We start from the raw sequence: 22,607 nt of genomic DNA, 5'->3' as shown, positions 1-22,607 counted from the left end.
ATTTCTTCGAGAGAGTTTTCCCATATTTCTCTTTCCCGAGCAGAAGAGAAAAACAACAGCATAACAAAATGCGTTATTTTGGCAAAATAACTGCATAACGGAATTAGTAATTTTCATGTTATTAACATAACATATTGAGTTATAAACTTGGCTGTCATAAGCGGCAAAATACTAAGTCACATAACAAAAATTTGTTCCTGAAAAATCAATTTAATAACATGTTTTGTTAGTGGCAATAACAACTTAATAACAGTGAATTTGGGAAATATTTCAATAACAAATTTTGATATTAAAGAGTTATTGATAACATTTCGGAAGCAAAATTAGGGTAAAAACTAACTTTTTTACTCATTTTTGGGTAATTATTTTAAGTGTGTTATTCTATTTTTAGAAAATAACAGGTTACATAAAAAAAATTCGAATTCATTATAAAACTTACAAACATGGACGGGATTTGAACTTCCAATCCTGCTATCGTAAATTTTCAGTCGCCTTTACTAATGAGGCTATCACAGCACTTGCAGTGAGGGACGATAGAAGCTTTACTGCACTGAACGAAAACCCCATCCCGAAATCGACTGATTTGTCCGACCATCCACACTCAGCCAAATTACCTTAAGATTTCTATATGGCCCAACTTATGAAACGGCCTTTAAATAATACATGATGATTCGGATGAATTTCATAAGGTCACTCTATGACGTAAAATCGTCTCACAGCTTGGCTTTTATTCATGTTTAGCAACATGGTATTCTCAAGCGTCGGTAGCCGTGCGGATAAAGCACGGGCTCGGTGATCCCGACGTTCATGGATCGAATCCAGTCTGCTTCATTTTAAGATTTTTTTGTTCTTTTCATAAGTCTATCTTATGAAATTTGTCATAGCAAGCACGATCAATTTTCATAAGGTATTCTTATACCATCCATAAGAATTAGTTATAGCAAATTTTCATAAGGTATTTCGATGAATTTCGCTAGTTTTTTTCGCTGAGTGCAGTCCAAATTACCAAAATCGTGTTTTCGAATGACGAATCAGTCATACGGCAATCATCCCAAAAAGCGGATGACGATCATCTTATTCGCGTATGAGTCGACGCACGCTATGTGAATGAATATTAGTTGCAGAGCGAAGGCCACACAGATGCACCGAATTTATTCATCGATAGCGTAACAAGTTCCTTGATCGTGACACCCGGGACATTGACGATTTCGCTTCGCATGTCTTCTATCCTGGACATGCCATATTTTTTGAAAAGGGTGCCCGCAAGAGTACCCTGGCCACTAAGCTCAAAACTTTTTGAAAAAGATAGCGGTGACATTATTGTTATCAATCGCTAAAAAACCAAGTTGCTCGACCATATGGTCGACATTCTATTTTCATATCGCTGTCATCCGGTTTTAAGATGACATCATTCGGTCGGTGGACCATACGGTTTCCGACCAAATGTCGTTAAGGGGCGCGATCGTATCGCCTCTCAGTCGATCTTGGGCGGGGGTTTCCGTTCAGTGTGGTTCTACGTATTGCCAGTTTCCCCATTCCCCCATTTCATGTTTGCCAGTCGCAGGACAAAAATAGACAGAGATTTGAATGCAAGATCAAGCAATGAACCTCTCTCTCTTACCAACAGCGCTATCGCGGTGCGCAGACATGTGCACTGTAACACTAATAACAGTGGTGGCGTTCGCATGGCCCGTCGTCGGCTGTTTCGGAACAAAGAACGACGAAAAAGTTGCTAGTCGACTATTTATGATTGAGCTTCGTCATGGGGTGCATTTTGGCGGTGACAAAGATTCTTTCCAGACGGAGATGATATTTTTTAATTTTTTGTTTTGTTCGCGTTGTGAGAACGGCGATTATACATGTACCTACGTGAGCGAAGTTCGGAAGTTCGGTAGCGTATTAACGTGCCTTGCAATGGTTACCCATTTAGTTTCGACACGGGGCATGTTTTAAACTCATTAGAGTCGCGCAATACATGAGCGAAGGTAAAAGGTAATTATATCATATGCCGATATGATTACTTCTGCAGATGCTGTTTAGTTTTATTCTGTTTTAGATTATTTTTAGTAATGAAAAAAGATATTTATGACATAATGTCAAACAATATATGATCGAATAATAATAGATCGAAAGAAAAAAGTTATAATAGACAAATGCAATCATCAATTGAGCAGAATTGTCTGTATAGTTGACATTTTTATTGATTAGAATTATTTAGTAGGTACCATATTTGCTATCTCCACTCTCACTAACATTCATTACTTCGTAATACATAGTCTGTTCGGTACTTTTTGACGTTATAATTAGAGGCTAGAATAGCAGTACTGTTAAAATGACATATAAATTCAACTAAGTTTACTCAATTTCGAGATAAAAAAAAAACTCATTTGCAGATGTATCACTTTTTGAAGGTAAAATTTTACTTAACCTATAAGAATTGGGAATCGTAGAAAAGTGATAGGAATTTGGCACCGTAACGGGACTGGGATATTGAAAGAAGGAAATTAACACAAAGATAAACATATCAATAGCTATGATGCTATATTTACCCAAAACTCAGATTATAGCAATGAATAAAATAAAAAATACTGAAGAGTCTGATGAAATTTCTAGAAGTTGCAATGCCTTTATTTTTTACTTCATAATATGAAACAGCAGACAATAAAATAAAGAAGGTAAACTATGTAATGGTTATATCTGCGATGAATTTTCTCCGATTTTGACAATATTGATCTCATGTGATCCAGACTTATTTTTTCCATCAACAACAAATCCGACTGAACCGATCTGGTCATCGTGAGTTAAGAAAAAACCCGAATTGCCATACACGTGGAATTTTCCATAGACCAGCTGCAATTGGCTTCTTTAGTGGTGTTGAGATAATTCCATATTCACAATCTACATGCCAAACTGAGCCGACATCCAAATTTTCATGAACTTTGGTGCCCGGGAACCTATCTAAAAATCGATTTAACCCTTTGGAGCCGGAGGGGTCATATATGACCCCGGCGATGAAACCGTGCATAACAAACGTGTTCGACACCAGCGAGGTTGCGTCGACAGCGGCGAAACAAATCGGCTCCAAAAGGTTAAAGTTTGTATGGCAGCGATTTGTCGAATCACCCCTCGTCGCATTTCGTACTGGGCGGAGCTGTCAAGCAGTTGCCCAGCTGTCAAAAGGTGATTTCAAAAAATCTTTTTGTAATTGAATTTAGGTATCAAAATAAAGTTTTAAAAATCTTAAAAAAAATCATACTGGCTTAAAAAAAGGTGCTCTTTCGAATAAAATCAAAAAATCAATATATTATTCTTAATTTGAAAACCCAATTGGTGATTGGTACAAATTAAGTACCTTACCAAGAAAAAAATGTTAAATTTAAATTTATACGTTCAATATGTAGTCCGTCCAAAGTCTTACACCGTACATCAAACCGTTTTTAATTAGATTTTGTTTTAGATTTTATAGAGGCATTTTAAAATCTTCTCCTGTGTGGTAGGGATAGGATTTTTCAAAACACAATCGTTCTTCTTCTTCTTCTTTATGCACCATCAAATCACCAATAGCATATCTGCCCAGCCTAGGCCCAAAGTATTGACTTCAAAGTAATCATTACGAAGCATAAATGTCAATTTCTTGATTTTGCTTTGGCTGACCAAGCCAAGGTTGACCGTAGCATTTTCATAATTCAAATCTCAATTTGTTCATCGAGCACATGTTCTGTTGTGCTGCACGTGGATTAGCGTGGCTCAAAATACCACATGTCAAAAAGTTCGATGGGCCCCCTTCTCATTTCGTTCTATATGACGCCACGATGCTCTGGTCAAATTTTCAGCTAAATCCGTTAACATTAGGGCGGTGCTAAACTCGTTTGAAGTTTGTATGGGAGTTTATATGGAAAAACATTGTTTTTAGCATTTTTCTTATAAGGGGCATTATTTTTACATAAAACATATAGCCGATTATATAGAACTATAGTCTCACATGTGCAGAAAAACTTTGTCGAAGATCGCAAAGTCTTCCGAAGCTTGTAAGAAAAGATATTACATGCAGACCATCTGGTGGTGCTTAACATTTAACATGTAAAGGAATAACAATAGCAATAAAATCTCATTGAATGAGCCCGTACTGTCTAGGCTATAGCTTTTTTCGCAAGTGTCTGATCACGTTGCGGTCTTCGACAAAGTTTTTTGGCATATCCCAGGCTACATTTCTATGGGATCGATTACGTGTTTTAAGGAAAATTTGAACCCCTCCGAAGAAAACTGCAAAAAACGATGTTTTCCCATATAAACGCCCATACAAACTTCAAACGAGTTTAGCACCGCCCTAATGTTAACGGATTTAGCTGAAAATTTGACCAGAGCTTCGTGGCGTCATATAGAACGAAATGAGAAGGGGGCCCATCGAACTTTTTGACATGTGGTTTTGCCATACAAGCTTGAGCCACCCTAACGTGGATGTCAAAGCGTTTTCAACAGTGTAATTACGAAGCATGTTTCACGAGAGACCATATCTTTTCAATACGCCAACTCCACAACAACGCCGATATTACTGCGCCACTTGGGCAGTGGCTGGTATTTTGGGTACTTTTCAGCTACAACTCAGTCAATTTCAGAAATTTAGCAAAACCTCGCGCCGCCCAGCAGGGACTTTGTTTTGTACACATTACAGCACCTCCATGTCACGTAATATACCACACCTCTTATCAAATGTGATACCGTAAGCGTACCATACTTTGCGCACCTAGGGCCTAACTTTGCGCACTTTTCAAAAAATCATATATATAAAATCCCAGCGTTGTCTGTCTGTCTGTCCGTAACGCTTTGAAATGTTTCATTGAAATGTTTCACCATAGCTATACCATACTTTTGAGATTCCGAGTACTTTCTGGAAGTTATTGGACTCTTCAGATGAACATTCTGGAATGTTCTGGAACATCAAAATGCTTAACACTTCCGAGAACTATCTGGAAGTTACTGGAAGTTTCAGACAAAAAATAATGTTCTGTAATGTTCTGGAGTATCAAACTTCTTGAATTTTCGAGGTGTGTACTTGCAAGCAGTGCTGCGAAGCAAGGATGGAAATCTAGTGATCATGATCAGATTTCGAATGTGTCGCGGTCGAACGGCATCGCGCGATCATAGCAACAACGATAACATTTTGTCGTCAAGCATCATAACAAAATTCGGTCCGAGAAGAATGATTCGCTCGGCATGTGCGGGCGCGATGCGATCGTTATCATGAAGTCGAAATGATAAATTAGTGATTTCATTCACTTTTTGAGCATTCTTGGTGATTTAACTTCCAGATATGCTTATGAATGTATTATTTCGAATCATGAATGCGGCTTACGGGTGCATAAGTGGCAAACAATGTAATGAATAAAATTTATCATGACTTGTAACATGATCCGATAACGGGTCATCACGCGATAAAGCGTGCATCAGATGCTTTAATTGTTCTGTGATACGAGCACGGTGTGAGGCGTCGGCATCATGCTACTGCAAGAACAAGGCTATCTTGGATTATTCGTATCCTGTATCATTTATCGCTTGAAGTGATTTTCTGCCATCCTTGCTGCGAAGTGTCAGTATCAATCGATATTTAAAGCTGAAATTGAGATAGGTAACCATTCATTTTTCCATTTATCATCGGAATATCAATTGACTAGCCTCTGATCATTCAATTGACATCAGCTCCAGTCTCAGTCAAGGCACATATCATTCAATTGAGCCCCAGCTAGGAAGCATAAATTTGTGGTGATGTTGGTTCAAAGCTTTTACCATCGTTGATGACGTCAAACCCGACATCAACCTATCATTCACCTATTTTTATTTTGGCCACCAAACCCAACATAGACCCAATAGTTGATCGATGTTGATCCAACAGTGGCCCAACATTCGATAAAAATTGACCCGACTTTGACCGGACATTCGACATTTTTTCATTCTGGCGGAATTTTGCGGGGGTTTTCGTGTTTTGTGCCAAGCTACTCATTCGAGTGACAATTTATTCAATTGACTAGGATTCGCTTCTCATTTGATAGGTGCTCTGATTGAATGAAATCGGTTTGAACATAACTAGAATGAAAAATGACGGAACAGATTGGTTGGTTAGTGTTCAAATGAATGAATTGAATTTTTGCAACACTGCTTGCAAGTATACTTTCAGGCGGTTTCGATTTCTAGAACATTCATCCATTCAATGGACAAAAACCCTACAACAGTCGGCTATAGTTAAAAAGTATATACATGATAGAATAAATTCTGGCGCTTCTGATAAGTCCAATGCTGAGTGAAATGTTTCACATGTTTATTGATACACTGGATTCTGAGAAGCTTTCTCAATTGTTATTCTTGAAGTTTCAAGAATCTCCTTGATGAATAAAATTTTTCTTAATTTATGTTAGAAGATCAAAAACAGGTGCATCAAAATAGGGCTGCGTGAAAAAAAACTCGGAGTTGTCTATCTGTCCTCCCGTCACACTTAGCAAAGTTTCACTGATATATTACATGTATAGTGGTATGGTGGAAATAACATTGTATGAACTAGAGAAAACAGAATAAGGAGAAGAAAAAGCAAAAAAAAAAAATAGGGGAAGATGAGGTTTTAAAAATTGTTCCAGAACTTTCCACGAGTGCTCGAGATTTTTCTTTTTTTTTTACAAATGTTCGAGAGGTTTCCAAGCATAATGGAATATTCGATTAGATAACAAAAAACTAGAACATTCTTCGGAGGAATTATTTAAATATGCTTTCTTTTCCAAACTTCCAAAACAAGGAAAAGAAGATATTCTAGGATATATTTCGAAGGAATGAAGAGACATATGAATTGAATGTTCTTGAACTTTTTTTTAGACCTTTAAGAAATTTCTGGAGCTTTCCTGGGAGAAGAAGATGAAGATACGCATGATTTTGAAATATTCCTAAACATTCTTAGATCAATAAAAATACAATCACCGAATATTTTTAAAAAAGAATGGAATATTTAGAAGCTATTTGTTCCGTACGAATAAATTTGAGGAATATTCCTGTGAGAATCAGAAGATGAAATCGAAGATCCATGAACATTCCCGAACATTCTTCGTAGGAATCAAACCAATAACATGCTCGAATATTTACCACGAAAAATAGCGCATTGAATTCGGACGAACCTGCCAGACAAAGACGAAGGAGGTAGTAGGATATTCTAGAATACTTAAGAGGTATAAATATAGTTTCTGATTTAAGTTTAAGATAAACTTGAAACGCAAATCAAACTTTTTAACTTTAAACCATTAAGCCAATTCTCGGAATTACGAAAACGTGGCTAGCCACGTAGGGTCAGCTAGTCGTTAAATAGTTTTTCTGGTGCATTATGCAAACTTTTTCCCACGGAATACTAGCTAATGATATGGGGCATGCACTTTGTCTCAGTTTGGATGTAATAATAAATGGAAGAGGAAGACAAATTGATGAGTGAATATGCAGTTGCTTTCCCTAAAATGCTGTAAATAACGTTGTAGAATGACGTAGGTTTTGTTTCAAAATTTGTTTTAGTTTAGATAGCAATACCATAAAGTATTTGTGCACTCTCAATAATACAATAATAACCAAACTTGTTCCACAACAGAATGTAATATTGAAATGTTATTTAAGGGCTGCATACCAATTGCTTGGTCATAACAAAATAAGATTGTCCAACGAAACATGTTATGGAAACGTAATGCCTTGATAATTCAATAATAACAAAACAAGATATAAAAACAGGTTTTGTGATTTCGTAGTTATTAATTTGATATTCCCCTCTGCTCGGGTTGATTTCGCCCGTAGTTCTTCCGGGATTTCTCCTAGAGGTTTCCAAAGCTCCTCTTTAAAGTTCCTTAATATTTCCTCCTGGGATTACCACTAGAACTTTTTCTTTCGAGAAATCCCATTTTTTTCTGAGAATTTCCTTCGAAGTTCCTCTCGACATTTTTCCAATAATGCTGCGAAGTTTTTCCCAGAATTTCACCGATATTCATTCTCATATTTTTCGGGAATTTGTTACAAGAAAACTCGTAATTTCTGACAGGTATTCCGGGAAGAACTCTGGCAATAATGCCGTCAAAATCAGAGAAAAAATAACCTCAGGGTGATCACAGCAAGAAATCCGGTAAACAACTACGCGGAAAAAAAAATTTGATAGAAATCACGGGAAGAACTTCATGAGAAATATCATCAGTAGCTCATGCAAAGATCCCAGGAATCTGAAAAAAATAATAAAGTTAAATCCAGGGTAAATTCAGAATCATCGCAGGACCAACACCGGAAAGAATCTTCTGAGAGGAGTCCCAAGAGAAACTCCAAGAGAAACCTCGGGTCAAAGTTCGAAAGAAATCCTGCGAGAACCTTTAGTAAATATCCCAGATCAAACTTCTGTCGAAATCTAAAGAGAAATTCTAGAATAAAGCTATCGGAAATTTCTTGAAGAAATTACTGGAGAAACTTTGGAAGACGCCTCAGAAGAAATTCCTGCAGAAAATAGGTGGAAAACTTCTTAAAACCCTTGGATTAGTTCTAATAAAAATCTTAGGAATAACTACTGTGGCAAGACTGGTAGAAATCCCAGGAAGATCTTCTGAAGAAGCCCCAAGAGTTGGAAGGAATCGCGGCTTCAAGAGGAGTCTAACAGAAATCCCGCGTCAATATCTGCGATATATCCTGAAAGAACTATTTGTAAAGATAGTGAAACCCCCGGGAACTAGTAGCAATATCGGAAAAATCTCTGGAAAAAAAAACTGTAAGAATTGCAGGAGAAATCAATCGGATTCCTGAAAGATTTTCAAGGAAAACCCCGAAAACAAATGTGCGAATCTTGGAAAAATGCTGGTAAGATTCCGGAAGAATTTTCGGGAGGAATTCAAAAAGATATACCAAGAAAAATGTCGTGCAAAAAATACGGGAGAAATCGTACGAGAAATCTCGGGATGTAATCCAAGAGATATTTCCAAAGAAATTCCATTAGGAAAACCCGATAGAACTTCTGGAATTTCTTGTGACCGATTTTCTCGAACAACACAATCGAACACTCTATTTTTGAGTAAATCTTCAAGTAGTACAGTTTTTTTTTCGTATGAGTGTAATCAGTTTCGTACCTTTTAATTCCGCCCTAATTGCTTAGGCTATTTTTTACCGAACGTTCGGTAAACATTACCAATGATTCAGTAGAGTTTACCGAACGTTCGGTAATTTTTTGACGAACTTCGGTAATATATAGCTGAACATTCGGTAATCTGAACTTTTACCGAAAATAGAACAGCTGAATACGGTACTTTATTTTAAGGCGAAACTGGAAGCATTTTCTCATTTTTTCGGTTTTTGATTTTTATTAAATAACGAAGCAATATTTTCAAAATCGATTTTCGTGCACATGTAGAGTATGGATAAAGATATCTTCTGAATTTTTTTGAGTTGGAAAATGTTTTTTTGTTTTTGCAGAAACCATTTTTTTGTAAAATTTTGTTCAAAAATGGTTTTCGCAAAAACGAAAAAAATTTTCCACTACAAAAAAATTCAGAAGATACCTTGATCTATACTCTACATGTGCACGAAAACAAGGGCCCATATAGCCGAGGCGGTAAACGCACGGGTATTCAGCATGATCATGCTGAGGGTGACGGGTTCGATTCCCGGTCAATCCAGGATCTTTTCGTAAAGGAAATTTCCTTGACTTCCTTGGGCATAGAGTATCTTCGTGCCTGCCACACAATATACGCATGCAAAATGGTCATTGGCAGAGGAAGCTCTCAGTTAATAACTGTGGAAGTGCTCATAGAACACTAAGCTGAGAAGCAGGTTTTGTCCCAATGAGGACGTTACGCCAAGAAGAGAGAGAGAGATGTGCACGAAAACCGATTTTGAAAATATTGCTTCGTTATTTAATAATAAAAAATCAAAAACCAAAAAGTGAGGAAATGCTTCCAGTTTCGCCTTAAGTGTGTTGATTCTTCTGGATGATGTTATGCTTTCTTTTTGATATCTGATGTTCTTTTAATAATGCATTGATGATGCATGAAATAGCAGCGTTAGGATATGCGAAGGAAACGCCATTTATTCTTTAATCTCATTTCAATTTTGTTGAATATCGCGGTGATTCTTGAAACGGAAACCGAGATACCAGCTTGTGTTTCATCTGGCTGAAATTAGTTCTGAAAACTCTGGCTAGTCGAGAACTTGCTAAAAGAGTGGTGCGAATCAAGAGTGATGTTAATAAACTGTAACACCCTTGGACTTTCAACAGCATAGCTGGTGAGATCTTTCTTACTTGATTTCTTTGTTTACTATTAAGTTACATGAATAATTGTAATACAAGGTAATTGCAATTTTGTATTTTTGTTGTGTTTTGTTTTGTTACTATGTGGGCTTATTTTTCTGTACATTCGGGGAATGGATCATTATACTTTTTTTCTCTTTTCAGAGAGCGAGTAATGGCGCTTAAGCCTAGGCTTTGATGCCAGGACACATGGGAAAATGCCTGTGCCCCATCCCAGGAGAAGGGACGCCAACTATAACGGAGTGTACATTAACCTTCTTAGCAGCACCACTCCCAACGATATTATGTTCAAACACCATTTCCCTAAAACGAAACGATTGGTACAGTTGTCCCCGTTCCATCCTTCATTCAATTCAGAAAGATTTGTCAATCATGTTATTCATAAGTGGATAACTTGATTGCCTTAAATTTTTGAATTATCTTCCAAGCCATTAGTCTGCACAGTGGGCCTGGCCATTTTAATATTTGTGTCATGTATCTGACATGAAACAAATATTAATGCTGACAAGAAAATATCAGAAGAAATTTTTATATTTCCAGGATGCTTTTCAATGCTGGCTCTGCAAGCACTAGAATAGAATAGAATAGAATAGAATAGAATAGTACGACCCAATGTTTATCAAATTTTCCTGAGTATTCACAATATTCCACGAGTATTTTGTTAAATAATATTCCTTGAGGATTCCTGGTTTTTCAGGTTTTCCCAGGTAGAAGACCCTGTGCTAAGGCCTACCGTAGCCTCCCGATTTTCGCGGTGTGGACGATGGTTGATTCTCTCAGCAGCTGATGCAGTTCGTGTTTCATTCGCCTTCTTCACGTCCCGTCTTTCATCCACACTCCACCGTAGATGGTACGCAACACCTTCAGTTCGAAAACTCCAAGGGCGCGTTGGTCCTCTGCACGTAGGGTCCATGCTTCGTGCCCTTAGAGGACTACCGGTTGTTCGATTGTAGAGTTCAGCCGGGTCCAAAGTAAGCTCGATTCCCTGCCATAATGCGTCTCTGAGTTTCTCTACTGGTGCCGTTGTCGACTGTTACCAGTGAGCCCAAGTACGCGAATCCTTTAACCGCCTCAATTCTTCACCGTCGATGGAAATTCGGGTTGACGGGCACGTTGATTTCTCTGTGGAGCCCTTTGCTAACATGTACTTTGTCTCCGACACATTAATGACTGATTTACCTGGCTTCATTCTTCAGCTGGATGTACGTTCCGCCATCGTCTCAAATTTGCGAGCTATATAATATCAATTTCATCAGCGAAACCAAGCAGCTGAACGTACTTCGTGAAAATCGTACTACTCGTGTTTATCCTCGTTTTGCTTATTACGCCCTCTAAAGAAATGTCAAACAGCAAGCACGAAAAACCTCATCTTGTCATGAAAACTAACACAGTGCTCCTCAAATGCTCCTTGAATCCCCTGAAACAACCCCCAGAAACGCCCCTGAAGCCCCATGGAACCCCTTTTTTGGGTTTCCTGGAAGCTTCCTGAAGTTCCTTTGGCTGTTCTCGCGATTCTCTCGTTGAGTCCCTGATCTAATTATGCACAAAATTATGCCCTTTTGAATTTATGCATCCTCAGCCTATGGCATGGTTTATGGACAGCCCCTATCTGGGTTAAATCCCGTAAAAGGCATTACCCTAATATCTCTAGGAAAATGGAAAGTTACGGGTCTTTGTTTTAACTCTTTTCGGTTGTGTATGCAAAAATAGTTGCCTATGAGCACACGATCCCATCAATGTTTCATAATTTCTCACGATACACAAAACATGATTCATGAAGCAGTGATTTTTTTTTTTAAAGTACCCGCCACTCTCCCCCACACCAAAAAGCTCGAAGAGAGCCCTCTGGTAGTGGACGCAACTATCTCAGCTCTTATCTGAGCAGCATTGAATAGAATACAAAGAAAAGAACAAATAACTAAATGAGCTGAGATAAACTTGACAAACTAAATTTAAAATTAATAAATGTGATGGGTGCGACATCCCAGTGGAACTAAGTGTTCCTTTTAAGGGAGCCGGATTGAAACTAGAAATTTAACAAATATAAAAATAATATTATGAACTACATTACAAATAAAATACAAAGTTACTGATAGATGGTGCAATAAAAAACAATTAGTTGAGAATATCAGGTAGATTCAGTTTATAGTGTTGTTTCAATTTTACTTTAAAAGTGCGAGGATTGATGATCTGTTTTATTCCATCTGGTAATTGATTATATTTCAATGGACCAATGATCGAGATTCTTTTTTGACCAAGTGTTGTAGAAGCTCTACTTTGAAGCAAATTATTGGCACGTCTTGTTTGATAACCGTGTTGTACTCTAGGCATTCGAACATTGTGATGAAAACCAGATTTATGAAGCATATCGTGTACAAATATTGCAGTTTGTAATTCACAGAGAGCGTTTATGGGAAGAGTATTATGACAAGGATCTGAATAAAGCTGAATAGAGGGATATAAAAATGGTTTTTTGAAAATTGTTTTAAGGCACCTATTTTGTAGGGTTTGAAGTTTCCTGAGATGCGATTTGCAAGCTCGTCCCCAAGCAACTATAAGATAATTGAACGTTGAATGGATGTGGGCGAAGTAAAATTTTAATAAGACACTACGTGGCACAAAGTTACTTACTTTCCGCAATATACCACATAAGGCAGAAACTTTCTTTTCAACATGCTGTATATGTATGGTCCAGCTCAATGTTGTATCTAGCAATAAGCCCAAATATTTAAATGAACTAACTTCTTCAATACAATACGAGTTTAGTACTACTGAGCTGTGACGATCTATAAGTTTCCTCGGAGAACGAAAAATCATATATTTTGTTTTAGATACATTTAGAGACAGCATATTAGAAGCCAGATAATTGGACAAAATTTTCAAATCATCATTGATCTCCTCTACCACCGTTTGCGCATCGGGACGTGAATAAAACAGGGCTGTGTCATCAGCAAATAAGCGTGGGACACCTTTCAACGGAAGTTTGCAGAGGTCGTTGATGTATAGCAGAAATACATACATACATTACATACATTTAGCAGAAATAATAAGGGGCCAATATTGCTACCTTGAGGCACCCCTATGGTTATTGGCTTGCTCGAACTAACGGAATCACCAATAGAGACAAATTGCATCCTGTTCGTTAAATAGCTTTGTATAACTTCGTTGGCCACACCTCTTATTCCATACGCTTCTAGTTTCCTTAAAAGTATTGAATGATTAATAGTATCGAATGCTTTTCGTAAGTCTAGAAAAAGTGCCCCCACTACTTGCTTACAATCAATACCTTTGATGACATCATCGAGAAGCTCCGAGATTGCTGTTTCTGTACTACTTCCTTGTCGAAAGCCATACTGAAATTTATAGAAAACACTATGCTGGTTCAGGAAAGGTATTAGCCTATTTATTAAGAGTTTTTCTATTATCTTATTAAACGTGGACAAAGTTGAAATGGGTCTATAGTTGTTAACGTCACTGGCATCTCCCGATTTAAAAACAGGAACAACTCTAGCAATTTTCAAACACTGTGGATAAGAGCCAGTTTCTAAAATTTTGTTGAATACCTCTGCTTTAGTTTCTAGAGAAACTAACGGAATTATTTTTAACTACATCTGCAGAAATATTATCAGGACCACCACCCTTCTTTCGTACCAGACCGTTAATAAGTAGAGTTACTTCACTCGCAGATGCCGGAGTTAGAAATATAGAAGAGGAAACTCTTTGAATGCATGACAAAGGATCAATTGTAGTATTGACTTGGATATTATTAGCAAGCTCATGACCGATGTTTGAAAAATAATTATTGAAGATTTGACAGATTTTTTGATTGTCGCTAACACTAACGCCATTATCAAGGAGCGTAATGGTGTCAGATTTACTGCTTTTTCCAAAGATAGAGTTTATTTGCTTCCACAATTTTGAGTGAGGGGTATTGTTAAGGAGGTTATCATAATACATTTTTTTACAATTTTTTTTCGCGGTGCTAACTTTATTAGATACATGTTTCAATAGAGCTTTTAAACGATGATCAACAGGGTTCCTTTTTAATCTTTTAACGTAATTGTTTTTTTTTTAATTTTATCAAATACCAAAGATTGAAATTCATCCACGGACAAAATTGACCTTTAAGGTTCACATTTTTAGTAACAATTTTAGAAAATTTATCGTGTAACGATTTATATTTTAACATAATATCGGACAAACAGGAATCTCCATCTCGAATATCCCCATAGTTTTCCAAGAAAGTAGTAAATTCTGTGTTGAGTTTTTGATGATCGACAATTTTTTTACTTAGAGTTACCACTTCTTTATTTACGAATAATTTAAAAGACGTAATCACTATGCAGTGATCACTTTGGCAAGTAGAAATTGTATCGTTTCTAACACGGAAAAGATCATCCATTCTACAAATAACGTGATCGAGTATATTGGAGCTAACCGGTCTAGTAGGAAAAGTATTAGAACATATGAACCCATACGATTCCAAAAGTGCCCTATATTTAACAACAACATTGTTGCCATAAGCGTTCATTGGCACATTGATATCACCGACTAGAAAACAAGACCTATTCTGGTTTGAGCTATCGAGCACATTTTCAAATATATTCAAAAAATTATTTATATCAAAAGACGGAGGACGATAAAAGCCATGGACATCATAAACACGATTGTTAATACTAATTTCAACATAAATATGATGAAAACCATCAATATGCACGTTACATTGAACAGTAAAGGTAAGGTTACTTCTTATGTACACTGCTAGGCCACCGTTAGAATAATCTCTGCACGAAAATACCGATTTATAGCCAGGGATGTTATACAATGACACGATATCTTTCTTAAGCCATGTTTCGCCTATAACAATTACATCGAGCGGCAAAGGGAAGAAGTCCAATGCTTCAAGAATAGAGTCAAATTTATCAAGGTCATTCATGCCACGAATGTTCCATTGCAAGATCCGAAGACAATTAGCATTAGTGTTATTGGCAAGGTAACACTCATTCAGCTCATCAAAATTATCGTAGGTTCGATTTATATTATCCATTTTAAATAATTACTGTAACAAAACTTCAAAAAAAGAAAACACTACCAAGATTAAAACGCAAATACATATTACCTATTTGTACACTTAGGCGCTGGTAAAGGGATCAATGACGATTTCAATTCAGTTCTATTGATAAATTTTTCCATATCATTACGATTCTTGATAACAACTGGTTTAGAATTTTCATCCGTTTTAACTAAAATTGCTCTATCCTTGCCTGCCCAAACATATTTCAAATCCATTTTATTCTGAAGCACTCGCATTTCCCGTAGCAAGTCTAATGAAAGCGGAGACAATTCATCCCGAATGACAATTCTAGTTGGCTTTCCCTTAGAAATCAATGACCGATCGATATCAAATGACGACAACTTCCCAAACTTCTTCTTTTTCAAAAAGAACGACTCCTTCACAGCCGGATTTTTAAAAACAATTCGAATCGGTACAAGTTCATTAACCTTGGATTCCGGAGCATATATTCGAGAAGCAGATTCGATTGCATCAGCAGGAAGCTCAAAACCGATACGACTAGCAACGCCAGTAACAAATTTAGGAATATTTTCATTGGCCTGAACTGGTACACCAAACAACACTACATTCTTGGAAAGACTTTCTCGGTTGGATCTATCGTCACTCCATTCCAATTTGTAAACGAATGTCTTCAAGGATGACAGCTCATTTTTCAGAGCTTCAACCTCGGATTTCAGTTGAACGTTCTCTGCCTTCAATGAAAGGAAATCATTCATGATATCATCGAATTTCGACGAAAGAAATTGCTGCGAGTTTTCAATTGTTCCAATTAGCATATCAACTTCGGTTTTTACCTCTTTCAGTTGAGTGGACACAACAGCTGTCACACTTTTTTGAAGTTTTGAACTCAGTTTCTCGATCATTGGTGCCTGAATGTTCTGCATATCGATTATTTTGTTGTAAGCAATAGAGCATTTAGGTGTACAAAAGTACATAGTTTTCCTTAACTTAAAATATTACGACATGAAAAATGAGCATTAGAGAAGCAATATAAACATGTTATTAATTTACTAGAATCATTTTCTTTTCTCTTACATTCAACACAAAAACCAACATCGTAAGCCTGATCATTCATCGTTCTTGCAAAAACTGCGAAACAAAACACAAACAAATTTATAGAGATAAATATTGAATACTACTACACACACCAAGTCGAACGAGCGTATTGCCTAACAAGAACCTACAGCATGTAAAGGGTTATACAATATACAATACATAGAACAATTTAAAAATTGGGTTGACGAGCCTAATCCAAAACAATCATCATACAGCCAGATGCGCGAAAACGACTATACAACAAAAACGGTGATGTTCGCAACTCAGCTACTTGCCATGAGAGACAAAGAACCTGTAGAGCTACTGGCTATGCGAGGAGTTGAATTAATTTTGAATCTTTCTATCCGGTTTCGCTAAATTCTGCATTGTGACACTGCGGATTTCATGGTTTCGCAAGTCATGACCATAATTGCATATTCAAAACTCAATTACCTCGTCAAGTTCCGGCAATCGGTCCAACAATGCTAATGGTCTCCCGAGCGTTTTCAACCGGGGTCCACTCGCACATCAAAGCCGGCAAACTTGATCATCAATCAAAATTATCACCACAACAGCTCTCGCCAAGAAGAGAGAGAGAGAGCTAACAATGTGTAGCAGCAGCATGGCCGCCTTTTCCTGGGGCGTGAATATCGGTAATTGCAGGTGAAAATCGTCATTCTTTCGCACCCGTCCACCTTTTGCGATCCACCTGCTGCTATGTCCCTTTAACCGGATTACCACCCCGGAGGGGGGTGGGGTTGCTTCTGCAGATGGCAGCACATCCCAGCAAAATCACACATCAATCATTCGTCGGACGGTTCATCAGAGTTTATGAAGGTACGCACCCGGACGCACAGCTACCGAACGGAAACTCGAGTTGGGGGAAATAACGGGGTAGTAACGAATGCTAATCAGAGTGATCTCCCATGTTGTTGCGTGAATTAAAATTTAAAAAAATTGAACAAACATTGGTCTACTCGGGAATTGAACCCACAAGCCCTGAGCAGAGCATCCTCTTGCTAGATAGCCGCATCCACGATAAATCATAAATTTTACTATATTTAGTTATACATATTTATCAATTGTATTGTAGATTTTGCTCGATATATGAAGAACGTGGCTGTAGAAAGTGAACGCAGTGCATCGGTCCTAGTAAGCTGGTTTAATACTCAGAATTACGAAATGATATACGTCTACAATCCATTTATGCTCGGGAAAGGCAATGCACTGACTGGGCCGGAGCACGTTTTAGCCGTGCCGTCTCCGCCACGTTAGGTGATTCAAAATTTCATTAGCGAAATGTTTCACCCGTAACACGGGGTCGCGCAATTTCCGCGAAAGCCAAACCGCAAATTTTTCAAAGGCTGGAAAAAAATGCAGAACGGGAAAAATCAAACGAAACTTTTTCACGCAGTCTTCGTACCGAACGAGCGCGCGGCGGAGAGGAAACCTAAAATCAATCATTTTTATGCACTCAACAGATGATGATGATGATGGTGTTGGTGGAGACCGGGTGGCCCTCTTTGGAATGTGAAAGAGGAACCTGCACTGCCAAAAATGAATGGCTGATTTTAATATTTGTGCATACAGTATAGGTCACTATCAATGAAGTAGTAATGAACTGAATTTTTGTATGGTGAGATGATAAATTCTATTATTGCGATTTCCTGCCTAATTTAATGATGTTTGAGCAAAACTTTGGGTAACTGTGTAGTTCCCGCGGATATTATCCGAAGAGATTAAAAATAAAAAAAAAAACACTTCTACGATTTGCTTCAGAATAAACTTTCTACAAATTGGTGTCCTATTTAAGGACTGTATCGTTAATTATGAGTTCACCTGAAAATTGCTGTATTTAAACATGTTTTATTTATTTTGCAAACTAAATTCAATTACATTGTTTATTGACCATCAGAAAAACCCATGACATCATTGTATATTCATTCAATTTTGCGTGAATCTTGCCACCTCTCGCACTTTCTTCTTGGTGTTCTTCATAAGGTTTTGGACAACCGTTCCGACGATGGTTTTACTTGGGTTGACTCAGGTTTTCTTGAATTTGGTGACGTCCTCTGCTCCTCTATCATTTTTCCGTAGTTTCCCTTTCATCAAAGCTAGCTATTTCTCAACGGGCCTTATTTGCGGACAATTTATAGGATTCATTGCCTTTTCCACAAATTGAACATTGATTACTTCGTACCTGTCAAAGGTGTCACACGCATAGTGGCAGGATGCCAAATTCGGTCAAAATAATGTAGAACCTTTGTGCTTTCAGATGAGTGGCAGAATAAGTTTCTGAAGACATTCCTTCCGGTATACTTCGACGTTCATACTTGGGACGGTGAAGAAAGGTGACGATTTCATACCATATTGACAAATTGCTTGCCAAACCAACACATTTTCCCAATTTTTTTTTCGTAAAAATTCGATTTCTCCTTATTCAGAATATCCGTGCCACGCTTCAAGCGCTGTTTGCAGTTCAGAAGGAATTTTTCGGCCTATCTTGATGCATGGGAAATTCCTTGCCTGAATCGCCCAAGAAACCGTTTTTCTTCGATCACAGTACGCAGTTGCGAAGAAATGACAGTTCAAATGGCAGTCACCGTGGAAAGTTTCTGCCAGGAATCGGTCAAGAAGTTTCTTGAGCGATTCCTTTCAAACACCAAACTAGGCTTCATAGTGAAAAACTGTGCCCTGAAAGTACCTTGTACAGTCATAGCACAATTATGGGTCAATTCCATTTAAATAGCATGGTGGTGAACTAACTGTCTAATAATTGTGTCAGAGTGACCCATAATTGTGCAATGACTGTAGTCCAATTGGACACACGTTTCTTCATCCATGATTATGCACATTCAATTTTTGCTCAAAACATCGTCGTACAGTTTCAAATATACGCATTTAAACGGCGTATACTACGGAATTATCTATGGAAGTCAACAGTACGGCGAGTTATACAGCACAATTTCCAAAGGCTCTACGATAATTGGTGAGATCTATCCATATTGACATTTCATTCATAAACAGATTACATATAAATACTAAATATGGGTAGGGTGGGACCATCAGGGCACCCAATTGAAACGATTTGGACAGGAGCCTGGAACTGCCTCCTCCTTGTTGTTAACATTTCGTGGATTGAGGGCGGGCTCTTCGACCCCATCTATTGGGAGTATTCTGTCAATCGAGGGCTTGATTTTGCTGTTGTTCGTGAGAACTTTATTTTGGAAGGAGATTCTTTTCCCCTGACGCGGGTTTCGCGCAAGTGTCTCTGCTTGCGGGTCCGCACAACCCTTTTTGGCCCTTCATACAGGAGAATGACTGACCACTAACAACAGCACAATCTTGATCAAATCGCTTTTCAGATTATTCCAGAGCTATAGGCAGCTGCCTTGCTACAATAGATGGTAGAACAAAATCATCATCAAAAAAAAATCATCAAAACATCGTCGTACAGTTTCCAAGCCCGAATTTTTACATAATCCGCCAGAATTTGACTGTGTTTTGGACATTTCTGTTTTGAGTAGGTCTTCAGGGAATTACGCTACTTGGCGCGCTGAACCATACAAACAGCCATTCCACACTTTTTTGCGCAATCTCTGATGGATACCTCCTATTTCCCTTTAACGATTTTGTAAATTTTGCTGTCCAAATTTGACTTGGACGCACCTCCCAGTCAACACACGATCGCATATGATGCTGAATAGGATGCAAAAGTGGAGGCGATATACGCACACTTTACACGCGCTTAAATAGAAGCATGTACGCATATGGCCTCCACTTTAGCATCCTATTCATCATCATATAAGACTTTGTGTTAGCTAAGCTGTTTTTTTTGCCGCGTCCGGGTGAGTCTTTCAGTGTGTTATGCATACCGAATCGTTTGATAGAATTTTACACAACAAAAACCCCAACACCTAGGGGCGGGACAGCTCTAATATTCATTAGCGGTATTAAGCAGTATTAGAAATATTAATACCAGACGAAATCCATATTTGAACAAAGTAAGCCATGCTTATTTAACCGGTTCGATTTGAAATGTCAGCAACAAGAAATGCGTACTTTCATTGGTTTCAGGTTGGGGGCCGTCCATATACCACGTGGACAGCTTGGAGGGGGGAGGGGGTTAGCGAAAAGTCCACGCTTGTCCACGGAGAGGGGGGTGGGGGTTCGTCAAATGTCCACGTGGACAACATTGACATATAAATTAGGAAACAAGAATCTATAAACGAAACAAATTCTGTTGTTCTTTCATACATTTTATTTTATTATACATTGTCTTTTAGTTGTAAGTTACTTCTTCAAGGAAAAAAAAAAATCATGGTGTTCATTCAACGACTAATTTGTTTTAAATTATCAGAATTTCTAATTACTTAGTTTTCTCCATCGAGGAATATCCTGGAGATTAAAAATGGAATTAATTGTGGAAACGACCGACTGATAGGCAGAATTTATCCCTCTAAAATTGGCTTTTCGGTCCGGAAAATTATGAGCGGGGTGATTCTATTACATCCGACGTTTCGGCCCTTGGTTTGGGCCTTCTTCAGGGAGGTCTAAAATAGGGGTGTTTTATTATCTAAATTCACATTTTGCATTGGGTTCACAAATTTTAGAAAAATCATACTATAGGGGTACCGCTACTTGTATGTCGCCGGTTGCTTGGCGTAGCGTTGTCGGATTTGGCAGATTTAGTCTGGAAGGTGATCATCGGTTGATGTGTGGGAGTTCTTAATACTTAACAGCGTGTGTTTACCTTGTGTTGGCTATTTGTGGGTAGATGGTGAGGGTGTAGTTATCTAAACTTGGATTTACCACTGCGCCGAACAATAACATGGCGTCTAGACACTGAATACTGGTGTTTGTGGGAGTGATAATGGAAAATTTTGGGAGATTTTTGTAATATCTTTCTCTTTTTTGTGGGAGAATGTGTGTGAGAGCATCTGTTATCTATGTGTGTGAGGTGGTGTTTGGATTTGTTGCTGTTGATCATCTGTTGGTTGCTGGTTGTCGGGGTTGGATGTGCTGGGGTGCTGTGGTGAGGGCGGGTTTGTTTGGGTTCTCATAATTTTCCGGACCGAAAAGCCAATTTTAGAGGAATGAAAATGGAATGTTGACCATGCAAATGTTGGTGTTTCATTCAGAAAATTTTCATTGTAGTTCTGTATGAATTTTTTTAAGTTTATTATCAAATTTTTAAACTACTTTAAATTTTCAAAATACATGTAGGGCTTTGCAGGCTTATCCCAAAAACTTTTTTTATGTAGGTTTCTTTAAAATTTAAGATGTTTCTAATGGATATTAAAGCTTAAACCTCAGCAATACAATTAAGTTGCTGTAAATCTTGTTTTTTTGTAAGAATCTAAGAAATATAATCTTATCTCAACAACAATCTAAGATTTAAAATTACCTTATCTCAACAAAACAATCAGACAATCATAGATTGAACAAAAAGCCCCTTTTTTGCTACTTGTTTGTATTCTATGTAAAGTTATAGAATTGTATAAGGTTTTCAATTATATTTAAGACATTGTTTTCAAAAAAAAAAATATTTAAAAAAATTTCAAAACAACTTTTTTTATTTATTTTAGAAATATAAAAAAAAAACTTTTTTTCGGATGTCCACGTGGACATTGGGGGAGGGGGGAGGGGGTCAACGAAAAGTCCACGCTTGTCCACGGGGAGGGGGGAGGGGGTCAAAAACCATGAATTTTCTGTCCACGTGGTATATGGACGGCCCCTTGTATGAAATCTACTGCATATCGCTATTCTATTGTATTTCACACACCCGGGGCAACGATTCCGAAAATATCGCTGTCCAAACTGTTGTACCTCGTATTAACATCTACGTCCCAACAGCTTGCATCTACGATCATCAAAAGCATACTGGTCATTTCAGCTGAAATTTACCGAGAGTCCATCTCCAGATCAATATGGCCAATATCTAGTTTAATATTCAGTTAGCTAGGGCCTATAATCTTAAACTATCATTGCATTAAAGCCTCGAACGGTATTGGAGTACAAAATGTCATTAGTAGCAAGATTCCCATTTATGTTAATGTCAATTTTTACATTCTGTGAATATCAAGAAGAATATGAACAGTTTGAAAACGTAGTCAGCTTATCAATGTAGTTTTTCTTCTATATTTATTGGGCAGATTCATTTGAACACAACGGTTTCCCACAATCAGCTCGTGCTTAGGACTT

The 22,607-nt window shown here is 37.7% G+C and overlaps 1 long non-coding RNA gene across 1 annotated transcript; it reads right to left on the bottom strand.

Moving 5' to 3' along the window:
- Positions 1-20,826: 20,826 nt before the first annotated feature.
- LOC134292256 (uncharacterized) lies at positions 20,827-21,261 on the bottom strand. The gene is made up of 3 exons (XR_009999544.1): positions 21,157-21,261; positions 21,028-21,096; positions 20,827-20,956 (listed from the first exon to the last, which is right to left on the bottom strand). It is a non-coding gene; the product is annotated as an uncharacterized LOC134292256 (long non-coding RNA).
- Between the last annotated feature and the right edge of the window lie 1,346 nt (positions 21,262-22,607).

The sequence above is a fragment of the Aedes albopictus genome, chromosome 3 (assembly GCF_035046485.1).
Source record: "Aedes albopictus strain Foshan chromosome 3, AalbF5, whole genome shotgun sequence".
Classification (NCBI taxonomy): Eukaryota; Metazoa; Arthropoda; class Insecta; order Diptera; family Culicidae; genus Aedes; species Aedes albopictus.
Note: the sequence above shows the minus strand (reverse complement) of the source record. Positions and strands in the feature narration are given on the sequence as shown.